Genomic DNA, 12,678 nt, shown 5'->3' with positions numbered 1-12,678 from the left:
AGCTTCTTCTAATTATATCAGGAACCAGAAAATAAAAACAGGCAAACAACAACAAAACAAATATTTTGTATTTATTTACATGATTTACAATAACATTGTGTGACAACGCTGGCAAATGCTGACTTTCCACATCTTATTATTTTATCATTGTACCATTCAAAAGACTTCTTTTTTCTTCTTTTTAAATTAGGTTTGATATTTGTTTTTATATGCAAGGATGTCTGTGCCCAAGAATATGAATTGACACATAAAAGATCTGAATATCTTTACCTGGAACACTGCAGACAGCTAAAAATTTAGGAAACAAAGGAACCCTTGAATAGCTGAAGTAATTAGCAAATTGCTTGTGCACTACAGACAGTTTCATCAAATATTCCGTATATGTGTTTCTTAAGATTTACGTATATTCTTTAGGAAGGCCTGTGGATAATCAAGTAATAGATACTGAAGATATCAAATGGTTCCCACTATATTCTGGACTTGTTTCATGGAAATATGTGCAAAATAACCCATTTTGGAAAGGCACATAAACAAATTCTATTTTGAAATCGTTTGTCACATTACTGTCAAGTGGATTACCATTTGAAGTTATTAACCATGTGATTATGTGGCGAATTGGGAAGACTTTGGGAAAAAGGGTGGAGAGGAAAAGGAGATGTGATAAAAAGAAATAAAACAGTGAAATCAATAAATTTCTAAACCACACATTTTGTGGTTTCCACAGGATTTCTGTTGCCATATGGTGGAGTTAATGCTTTATTTGGAAAGTGTTACCTGCCTAGAAGTAATGCATTATCGACCACTGAAATATTTTCAATATTCTACCCAAATTCACGACATTTAAATAAGATTGAAAACAAATTTTCAAGTTGAAATGTTAAAGATCAAATGATCTAGAGAAACGGTCTCAAATTCAAGACTTGCATTCTACTTGCTGGTCTCATAGGAATTATCCTTTGGTGTTAGCATGAAGACACTGTTTTTTTTTGTTTTTTTTTGTTTTTTTTTTTTGTAGCCTTCGAGTGTGTGCCAATGTATTAAAAATGAAAAACACTGAAAATTTTTTGAATGACTAAAACTAGATAGTGACTAAGCATTCTCAAAAGTCTGAGGCCACAAATCAAAGTTTTCTGATAGTGTTCACATAAAAAAGAAAATGTCATAATTGCAAATGGAGGGTGCTGGACCTGAAATCATTCACCTGTTCATTGTTATCATAAACACACAATAGTGCCTGTTACCCTGGTTTGGATTGAAATGGTTTTGACCCTTAAAGGGTTTTTGAACATATATTCTAATGACATGACCGGCTGCCAAATGTTTTTGCATCTCAAATTTTAATAATGAATATCTACATTGTTCAGGAGGCATGGGTGGACACAAGAATCTGGGATTCTAGTAAATTATGTTACTAGGAATTTCCATGAGAGTACAAGAATTAAATCCCCAAATTCTTCATACCCTAATGCAAAATTCAGATAGTTTACTAAGGAGCATATTGTTTTCAATAAATACCTAAAACAGCAATTCAAAATGAGACTGTGTTGGAGGCACCAATGGTTCAGATTTTACTTCATTGCTTTGACAGTCATTTGACTCTGCTCTTTTTTAGGGATTAAGATAATCCCTTATCTCTACTCTTGAAAATCATGTATAATCTCTTGACAGCTTTCCCAAAGGTTTAGCAACTGCTTTTCAATCACAAGGAAATTCACCTGTCTTTTTTTTCTATTTAATTAAGAGCATTCTATAAACATATGCTTAACTTCAAAACTGTGTTGAATGTAAGTGTGTTGTAATAGCCCTAGACTAAAAGAATGTTTCTTTTTGGTGCCCTGTGGTATGAGAAGAGAAATGAATACAATGCTGCTAATGCCTGTTATTTTCCTTGACTGGGAAAATACTTCCCAGCATGCTAGAAATAAACTGCAGGCATCTTCCTCACATCTGAGTGACTACCCTATGGATGATAAATCTAAATTAAGTTGATTGTGCCTTCGACAATTAAAATAGAAATGACAAATGGCTTGTTTTTCACACCTATATTTATTTCTTAATTAGTTTTTTCGTCTCCTTAGGCGGGCACTGGTTAAGAAGTTTCCAGTTGCATAAAATAAGAATACCTGTTATTATTATCGTAGCTCCCATTTATTCACTACTGAATGGGCCACAGACACTATGATCAACCACTAGTTGATTCAACAATATTACTGAGCATTTGTTAAACAATAGATTTGAGCATCGACACTGGGCATACAGTGATGAATAAGAAAGATGTGGTCTTCAAATCCAAAAAGCACATAACCTAGTGATGGATATAGAAAAGTAAACAAGTTCATTGTAAGTCCTCGAAAAAAGATGTGCTGGGTGCAATCGACATATATCACAGACAGCACCAAAATGGGTGTCTGGAGAGGGTATGAGGTAACAACTCAAGGGATACTTTATTCATTCAATAAACATTTATAAAACACCCACCATGTACAAAGCACTATGAGTAGCATTGGCTATAGACAGTAAACAAGAGACATAAATTCTGCTATCATGGATTTTATTGTTCATTTGGTGAGACATACGATAAAAAAAAAATACATTGTAATATTAGGCAGGAATAAGAAGAGTTAATAGTGTAACAGGAAGTAGGATTGAGGAAGGAGGACTACCCTGAGGACTGCCTTGGAGGGGGTAGTCTAGGAAGGACTTTCTGAGAAAGAGATTGTGAACCGTGACCTCAGTGTTATGCATATGGAGATCTGAGGAGAGATCTGAGGAAACAGTGGTGGAAAAGCCCTGCAGTTAGGGTGTGGTTGGCATTGCTCAAGTTACAGCAGAAAAGCCAGTGAGGATAGAGTGAGGATGTGATCCTCGGGAAACTTTGAGAGTTTCACAGAGGACAGGACATGCAAGATCTGGTAGGCAATTATTATTATTATTATTTCTGATTGGGATGAAAAATCTCTGGAGAATTTTGAGTAAGCAAGTGACATAATCTGGGGTGTGTGTGTGTGTGTGTGTGTGTGTGTTTTTTTGAGACAGGGTCTCACTCTGTTGTCCATTCTGGAATACAGTGATGCAGTCATGGCTCACTGAAGCCTTGAACTTCTGGGCTCAAGTGATCTTCCTGCCTCAGCCTCCTAAGTAGCTGGGGCTACAGGTGTGCACCATCATATCCAGAAAATTTTTCTATTTTTTTGTAGAAAAAGGGTCTTGCTATGTTGCCAGGCTGGATTTCAACTCCTGTCCTCAAGCAATCCTTCTGCCTCTGCCTCCCAGTGTACTGGGATTACAGGTGAGACACTGGTTTGTACTTTAAAAGCCGACTCCAACTGTCCTATGAAGAACAAAATGCAAGATGACCAGAGTGGAAGCAGAGAGATGAGATGGAAGGTTATTACAGAAGTCTAGGCGATGATGGAGATTTGAACTAATGTAGTTGTACTGTAGGTTGTGAGTAGTCAGATTCAGGATTTGTTTCAGAGATATTGCTGGCAGGATTTCTTGGTGTATTGGATGTGGTATCTGAACTAAAGAGAAAAAGCAGCACCCATGTACAGCATTGTTGCCTGAGTAACTGGGTGAAAGGTAGGTTCTTTTGCTGATTGGGAAAGCCAGTTTTGAGGCAGTAGGCAATGGAGGGTGGGACAAACGCCAAGAGTTTTTTGGAACCACTAAGATTTTCAGGGCGGTCACATGAGTTGAATCTGAAGGATGTGTAAGCGTTCTTCAGGTTTCTGAGGAGAAATGCAGGAATGGGGTTTTACTTTGGCCAAAGTCACTCAGTCTAGATCTAGAGTTTTAACTTGGGTCTGACAGATTCCCAACATCCGTGTTCTTTCTACCCTATTCTATTCTTGGTCCTTAGCAACCAATCGAGGGATAGTAAGCATTTTCCTGTTTTCCTGTGGGCTTCTTTAGAATTTCTTGGTTTTAAAGGAACGTGGAGCAATGAAAGTAGTACAGTCATCCACAAAATTACGGAGCGTAGCTAGCTTTGCCTTGTATTATAAGACCACTCCCAGACTAAACTGTAGAGGTGGCAAGCTCTTCCACATCATCACCCTACTGCTCTATCAGGTTTATAATGAATGACAATATTATTGTTACATTTAAAGATATCTGTATATGTACACACATACAGATATTTATCTTTAATCTATCTATCTATCTATCTATCTATCTATCTATCTATCTATCTATCCATCCATCCATCCATCCACACACACACATACACACACCGTACTACATAAACATATATATTTATTTATCCAACTAATTATTTTTTTCTGCACTGGTGTACATCTGTGCTGTGCCAGTCCTGTCTAACTAATTCTGCATGGAAAAAAAAAAAAACAAAAAAACCCAAAACAACTCCTGGTTCACAATGATTGTTATATAACCTTGATATTATCTGTTACAGCTTCCTTTGTGAAATTTATGTGATAATCTGTGGTGTCCAAGCAAACCTTATATATCAAATTTAAAACTACGTATTTTTATAAACACTATTATTTTTAGTCCCAGACAGTAGGTCCATATCACATATTAGAATTTCCAAATAATTTAAGAACTATCATTTCTTATTAGTTCTTGTAACTACTTATTAATCCACTGAAGAAATATTTGCTGAGTACCTACTACTCAATGCACTGTGGAAGAAACAACAATCAAATGACCTCTATGAGCTCAAGACATACAATTCATGAGGGACTCCAGATTTAAGTTCACATGCACACCTGGCTTGGGCTGTTTGGACACTTATATTGTTTTCTGTAATTTCACATACTAGACACCCGTCCTTACTCAGTGGAACTTTCTTTTCTCCATCTACATGTCTACCTCCTTCTTATAAGCTCAATTTCTGGACTACACAGTTTGCCATATAGACTTCTATAGAACTTATGTTATATTTGCTGATTTTCTTTTCTAAATTTTCTACCAGACTGTGAATACATTAGGAGAAAGGAGTTTTTATTATTTAATCCTGTATACTCTTGACTTAGCAATGTGCTTAACACATAGTAATCATCCAAAGATTATGGAATGACCAAACGAATTCAATACCGGCATACACTACATGGGGACAATTTAATTTCAGTCATTAAATTTCCTTTATTTAAAGAAATTAGGAGAATGTGTTTAGCAACAGAGCTGAATAGTCACACAGTCAGCTAAATGATTATTTAATTATTTTATATTTAATACTGATTCAACTTCTAACATAATTAAAATTTGAATAGGTTCAACATATGGGATTGCTTTCTTTCAGAAATTATGTGCTGAAAAAAACAGGAAGATAAATTATTCTATAGTTCTAGATATCTTCCCAAATGTGAGATTCAAATTAGGTGTTTATATGTTTTGATTCTGTTATAAGCATGTAGTATTTGAATATTAGCAGGGTAGGAAAAGTTATGGGAAAGATTTAAAAAAAAAGTAAGTTTTTTGGGACTATATAGAGAATTATTTTCTACTAGCAGTAAGATAGCATTGAGCGATGCAGTCAGAAAATAAAATCTAGAGGGTTTGATGATTGGTGATGGCACTGAAGCAGAAAAAGATCCAGAGAAAATGGTTAACTGACTGATTTCACTTTTATGGAGAAGATGGCAAACTGGTTATTGTAATTTGGGCCATTCCCTAGACAGAGTTGAAGGAAAGAGCAGAAGTAAAAATGACCATGTACAAAAGGCCAGAACAAACAAGGATTTGCTTGGAGATTGGGCAGAAGTTTTGTTAGCTGGAAATTTAGTAATTTGGAGAAGAGGCTTTTTAAAAAATAGACTGGATCCTTAACATAAATAGGTTTCTATAACATGCGGAACCATAGCCTGTTTGCAATGCAGAGTTGATTGAGGTTCTTAATAGAGTTGACATGATTAGCTTTGCAAAGATTACACTGTGACAATATAAAGACATGCTTCAGTAGCTTGGAGGTATTCATTATTGATTTTCCAGCACATGAAAGAATTCCTAGAATCCTGTAGTTGCCCAATTAATCTTTGTGGAATGAATAAATAAACATAATTAGTCAATTGCTGCATAAAAGAAATCTGGTTGTAGAAGAGCTTGGGACACTATTTCAGAAGTTCAGGCAAGAGATGAATGAATTAGGAGAAGTGGAACCAAATTAGAAGATAAATTTGAGGCAGAATCAACAGACTTTGTTCGGTTGATTTAAATGAAGAAGGCAGAGCGCAAAGGTAGAGGAGTCTATGATGACTCTGAAATGTCTGTATTCTCTAAGAAAATATAAAAAGAGGAGAAACGATGCAAAGACAAAGAAAGATTATAAGTTTACTTTTAAAGGGTTTGAGCTGGTGGTTGCCATAGGACATTAAGACAGACAGGTTCACTCATGCGTTTAACACCAGCACTTTGGGAGGTCGAGGTGGGCGGATCATTTGAGGTCAGCAGTTCGAGACCAGCCTGGCCAACATGATGAAACCCCATTTCTACTAAAAATACAAATAAATTAGCCAGGTGTGGTGGCCCACGCCTGTAATCCCACTTACTTGGGAGGCTGAGGCAGTAGAATCGCTTGAACCCAGGAAGCAGAGGTTGCAGTGAGCCCAGATAATGCCACTGCACTCCAGCCTGGGCAATGGAGCAAGACTCCGTCTCAAAAAAAAAAAAAAAAAAAATACACACACACACACACACACACACACACACACACAGGTTCAATAGAAAGGAACATGAAAGAAATATTAAATCTTATTTTGTCATTCTAGGAGGCATTTAACCTGGACAAGAGTCTACGCCATAGTAGTGGTGGATGCCATTTCTCAAAGACAGCTTGGGTAGGGTAACCTGAAAATGGGAAAAAAAGTGAACCAGAACATTTCTGCTCATAAAGAACCTCCACTCTAATGAAGAGGACAAATATGGAGACCAGATAATTTACCATAGAGCAAAACATTTTTGCTCATAAAAGAACAAATTTCTGAGCAAATATTTAAGTTGTGGATTAGGGAAAAATTGTCAGAGAAAGAGAGTATCAAGAGACAATTTGGGGATAAGAGGAATCAGAAAACACCAAGGAAGGAGAGTTTCATAGAAGATCAAGAGTATTAAAAGTCCTTTATGGTTGCGACTTACCATACTTTATCTTCTTTTTTGTGATATTGTTTCTATTATTACTTGTTTTGTCTATTCATTTACGTTCTCTTATTGTTCAAGATTCATAGATCCTGATTTTTTCCTTAAGTTGCAGATCACTTCAATTAAAACTTAATGTAGAAGGTGGCATTACATGTAAAACATAAAAGCAGAGTTCTCTGCTTGAAGTGTAGGGATATCTCTGAGCTCCTCTCTTTCACTGCCTCAAAGCATACCCTGAGAGTTTGAAAAAGCATGCTTCTTGATCATTCCTCCCATTTAAGTTTGCTGTTCCTTCTTTGAACATACCCCATGTTTCAGTGAACTGGGCAAGCTACTCACATTTCCATTGTTACTGGGATATTTGTTTTTAAATATGCTCTTCACTCACCTCAAAATGGCTCCACATTCCTAAACCCCTCTGCTCCCTTTATGCTTGTGACTTCTACTAATCTTTCAGGACTCGATTTAAAGATGAACTTATCTATATCATAGTCATGTATTTACTCTGCATCATTTAGTGTAATGATTCTCTGCATCATTAGACTACCACACATATATTTTTTTAAATAAACCTAACTGTTCTCAAAGTGTGTGTGTGGGGGGGGGGGGGTGTGGGGGGGGATGTTTCTTGGTGGTGGCTGTTTATTTATTTACATTTTTTTCTCAAAATTATACAATTATTAAGGTAATGAGTGTTGTCTTTCTTTTGTGCAAATGTAAAATATAGTACTTGCACATATTAAGAACTCAGTTGTTTTTGAATGAATGAATAAATGCATTTTTCTCGAGTCAATAGTGTTAATTCTGTAACTTATGTTTTCTCTAAAACCTGGAACTTACAACATCTTACTATATTTTTAAATAAAGAAAGTCTAAGGTCTGTACTAGCCTCCTCAATTTCTTTTTTTCCTTTCGTCTTTCAGATCAATCTAATTGTCTGTACTCTCAGGAAAATTAGAAGTGATCATGAACCACAATAACAGGAAGGGTGAATGCTGATTTCTCCACAATTTTTCCAGCTTTGTTGAGGTATAATTAGTATACAAAAAAAAAAAAAAAATACCCTCCACATAATTAACGTACATAATTGGAAGAATTTCGAAACTACACAATTTTGTATTCCTTGTCAAAAGTTTGTGAGTGGGTATGTGTGTGTGTATCTGTGTTTTCATGTATACATTACTTAAATATGGTGAAGGAAAATGCTCAAAATTGCCTTGTGTATTTGTAGATACCTAATGAGATATGAAAGGCCAATTGTTTTCTTTTATACAGCATCATCATGAGCACTGGGGAACTTTTGTTACACTTAGTTATAATTGACAATATGTTAACTGAACTTGATGGGGCAGCATCAGACAACCTCCTTGTTTATTTTTTTTTTCCAGGAGCAGTGATCCTTCTTCTATTCCAATTGGTGGCATTTCAGGCACACCCCACAGCTTCTCTGGCTACTTCTGTTTCTCAATCTAGTTCCAGGACCAACTTAAGCACACTTCCATCTCAGATGCAATTCACATCTCTCCCTTCCTCCTTCCCACAGAGCAGGCCTGGTGTGAGATAGGTAGGCAGGGATGGGAAGGGAGGCTGGGCCTGATTTCATTGTTGATGTTATCTCTGTGTTCTTCCTCATCTACCATTCCTTGGTGGGTTCTAGTCTATCAAGCATCACGCTCTATGGCTAGGGACCACGTAATTAGAGGAATCCTATGTGATGGATGTTATGGTAATTAGACCTTCTCTTCCCTCCTCGTAGCAGAAACAACAAGCTGACTCTACTCTTTCACGCCATTTATTGGTTTCTTAGGCAAATACTCCCCCACTCCCTTCCCTGCTAACAATTCCTTTTCTTTTCTTTTCTTTTTTCTTTCCTTTTCTTTTCTTTTCTTTTCTTTTCTTTTCTTTCTCTCTCTCTCTCTCTTTCTTTTTCTTTTTTTTTTTTTTTGAGATGGGATCTCACTCTTTCTCTCAAGCTGGAGTAAAGTGGCACAGTCTGGGCTCACTGCAGCCTCAACCTCCTGAGCACAGGTGATTCTCCCACCTCAGCTTCCTGAGTAGCTGGGACTACAGGTACATGCCACCAGGCCTGGCTACTTTTTATATTTTTTGTAGAAAAAGAGTTTCATTATGTTGCCCACAGTGGTCTCGATCTCCTGGGCTGCAGGGATCTACCCCACCACTGACTTTGGCCTCCTTAAGTGCTAGGATTATAGGTGTGAGCCACCGTGCCTCACCACAATTTATTTTCTGATGACTGTGTCATATTTTCTGGTTAATCTCCTTCATTTCTCCCTCCACTGCTTCTCTTTGAAGGCACAAGTATGGTGACACCGTAGCCACCAATGTAGCCTTTGTAGTGGAGTGCTTTTAGTACTACCAGTCTGGCTTCTTTAGTCTAAAGGAAAACTCAGTTATCTGCCCCTTCAAACTCTGTCCTTACTCCTTTCCTCTCTCCTCCTCCTGCCTATTCAGGCTGCTTCAGCCTGCCTTTTGCTTTCTGACTTCTCCAGGAGAAAGGAAAACATTAGCACCAGTCTCAATGCTCCACAAATTCGAAAGGACATATTGAAAGCTTTTTTTCAGAAATATTATTTCACTGTGCTCTTGTGGCAGCGAAGAACAGGTTGACAAATTTCTCTACAAATATCCTGCTGGGGCATAAGATTCCAATCTGCCTGCTTCAGAGAACTCTGTATTCTATCTGTGGCTCACTTGAGGAAGAAAGGGAGAAAGCCAGACAGTCTTAAATGTTCCCAAGTCATCAAAGAAAATTCCCTCAACGAATCTCTAGCCTTGTCTTAGTTTGAATGAGGAAGGAGTTTTATTGATAGAGCAGAGTGACCGCACCTTAGTAAGTCTTTTGGGAGTATGTTTAGTACTTCTCTTAAAAGGTGAAGGAGTCAGTCACTCATTGTCCTCACATTCGATGAGTTAGGGTGAAATTCCAAGACAATAGTGAAAGCTTCGTTTTGAATTTGGTTGTATCATGTAATTATTTCTTTTACTTTTCTGAATTCTTCTAACCCACGGCACAGTTTCAGACACCTAAGTAGCCACATAGAAATAGAAGAAGGCTCAATAAGCTTATTTATTTTTAAATAAAATAGCACCTTCCAGGCAAAATATAAATAACAACATATTTTTTGCAAATTCTTCTCTCACTATAATTAAAATTTTCTACTGTAACCATACAGAACTGCTGTTTGTTTAAGCAATTAGTCTACATAAGCCTTTTCTTATCCATAGTAATTTGTATTCATTGAAAAGCACATGTCCTTGGAATTATTGAGCACTGCATAATGACATTCCAAGACCTTGAGGCACTATTTCTTTCCTCCTTATTTGACTGCGGATTTAAGGATGGCTTACCACGCATACCATTTCTATATGACTGTGTACAATGTGGAAAAGAGTCTTTTGGAAATGACATAGATAGGCTTTTTGGAGATGAAAGTAAACTAATCAGAATCTGTAATTCATTCATCTGAACCTACAAATCTGGGTTCTGCAAGATACTAAGTTAGGTCTGAAATAAATCAAGTGGCAGAGTGAAAAGAATTCTAATGATGGTGGAAGGTATTTCCTAGCAGGACTACTTACTGTGTGTCTGTGTGTGTGCACACACAATATGAGGTGTATCTCCACTATGGAAATGACAAGTGTAATGGAGGGTGGGCAATATCATGGGTTCTTAGATTTAAAGAAATTATTTTTAAGGCAATTTACATTGATCTTTTGTAAATCAACCACATTCTTATTAATAAAGTCAAAATTGTAATTCATGTCTATGAATCAGTACTGAATCTACTATTTACCAAGGTTATTTGAGCATCTCTGTGACTAATTTTCATACAAACATAGTGACTCAGTCACTATTGTAACTAAAATCTCTCATTTTCCTTATCATTGAAGATGAGCATTTTTCCCCCCTCAAACCTGGGTTTTAAAAAATTCCGTCAAGATATTTAAAATTAAAGCCATGAATGTGATGTAATTGAGCATGTGATCTGATTGGGTTACACTAACTATTAAAAATTGGACAGTTCTTATTTATGTAGTTTAATGCTTCCCTGAATGACTGGAATGAATTACCTTAAGTCATTCGGCCAAAAAAATTGACTTTGATTTTCAGTACAGTGTATGATAGCATAATATAGTATTATATTATAACATAAGTAATTTTGTGGTATAATGTACAGTAGTATAATATAGTATATATAGCATAGTACATTTTGCTAGAGCATACTATACTATAATTTATAGAATAATAGTATTTCAGAACAAGATATAATAAAAGAGATCATCTACCAATACCAGTAAAAACTGGCTACAAAATGTAGAAAAAACTAGAGCTTATGAAAATGAGACCAATGCAATTCTGGGAACTTAATTTACAGACACCTGATAATGGCTAAATATTATAAATGAACTGTGCCACAGTTGACTTACTCATGTTAAATAGGCAAACCTCCTTGTATTATTGTGATTACTAATTGTAGAAGGTACACTGTAGGTACTTTTAAAAATAATGTAAAGACATTCACTAATAATTTTAGATTATAAGCCAGATAATGCATTAGAAATAAAAAGTTAGGCTGGGCACGGTGGCTCACGTCCGTAATCCCAGCAGTTTCAGAGGCTGAGGTGGGTGGATCACTTGAGCCCTGGAGTTTCAGACCAGCCTCGGCAATATGGCGAAACCCCATCTCTACAAAAAACACAAAAAATTAGCGAGGTGTGGTGGTGGACGCCTGTAGTCCCAGCTACTCAGAAGGCTGAGGCGGAGAATCACTTGAGACCATGAGGCAGAGATTGCAGTGGGCCAAGATCATGCCACTGCACTCCATCAAGTCTCACTCTGTCACACACAGACACACACACGTACACATACACACATACACAAGTTAAAATTTCTTTAAGTGAAATGCAAAAGTTCCACTAACATTTAACGTCATTTAAAATGACTATAAACCAATTATAAAATCATTGATGCTTAAGTCCCTTTGTATATATCTGAGGTGTTTTCTGTGGTCTCAATGTATTTTTTTAAACAAGAATAGAAGTGTGGCATAATTGAGAAGAGAAGGCATAAAAATAAGTGAGGATCAGATGATAAGAGTAGAAGAAACTTGGGAAAATAAATTGATGCTATTAGGAAAGAGAGTGCTCAGGGGAGTCATGGTCACTGGAAGTTCTGTATCTTTGGGATAACAAACACCATAATAAAGGGAAAGGGAAAGAAGTATTCACAGTCTCTGAAGATAACAGAACAAAGAACAATGGACAAAAGCATGGGAAAAGAAAAGCAGTGCGCTACAGGAAAAAAAAAATCTGAATGTAAAAGGTAATGGGCAGAACAGAGACTAAGGAAGACAAAAGATGTTGTACTGTAAACATTTAAGGGCAGAACATATACTACCTAAGCTGAGGTAATGTAGGGTGCGAATTTATTACAAGTAAAATACGTAAGTCCTTCGGATTTTATTTGACATAAAACAGTCTCTATAATGGTAACTGGTTCTGTTTAGGTATCTGTCAGATTTGATCAGAGAAACAGACCATTCGAAAGAGATATAA

This window comes from Chlorocebus sabaeus, chromosome 12 (assembly GCF_047675955.1).
Source record: "Chlorocebus sabaeus isolate Y175 chromosome 12, mChlSab1.0.hap1, whole genome shotgun sequence".
NCBI lineage: Eukaryota > Metazoa > Chordata > Mammalia > Primates > Cercopithecidae > Chlorocebus > Chlorocebus sabaeus.
The sequence above is the reverse complement of the archived record's forward strand: the minus strand, read 5'-3'. Positions refer to the sequence as shown.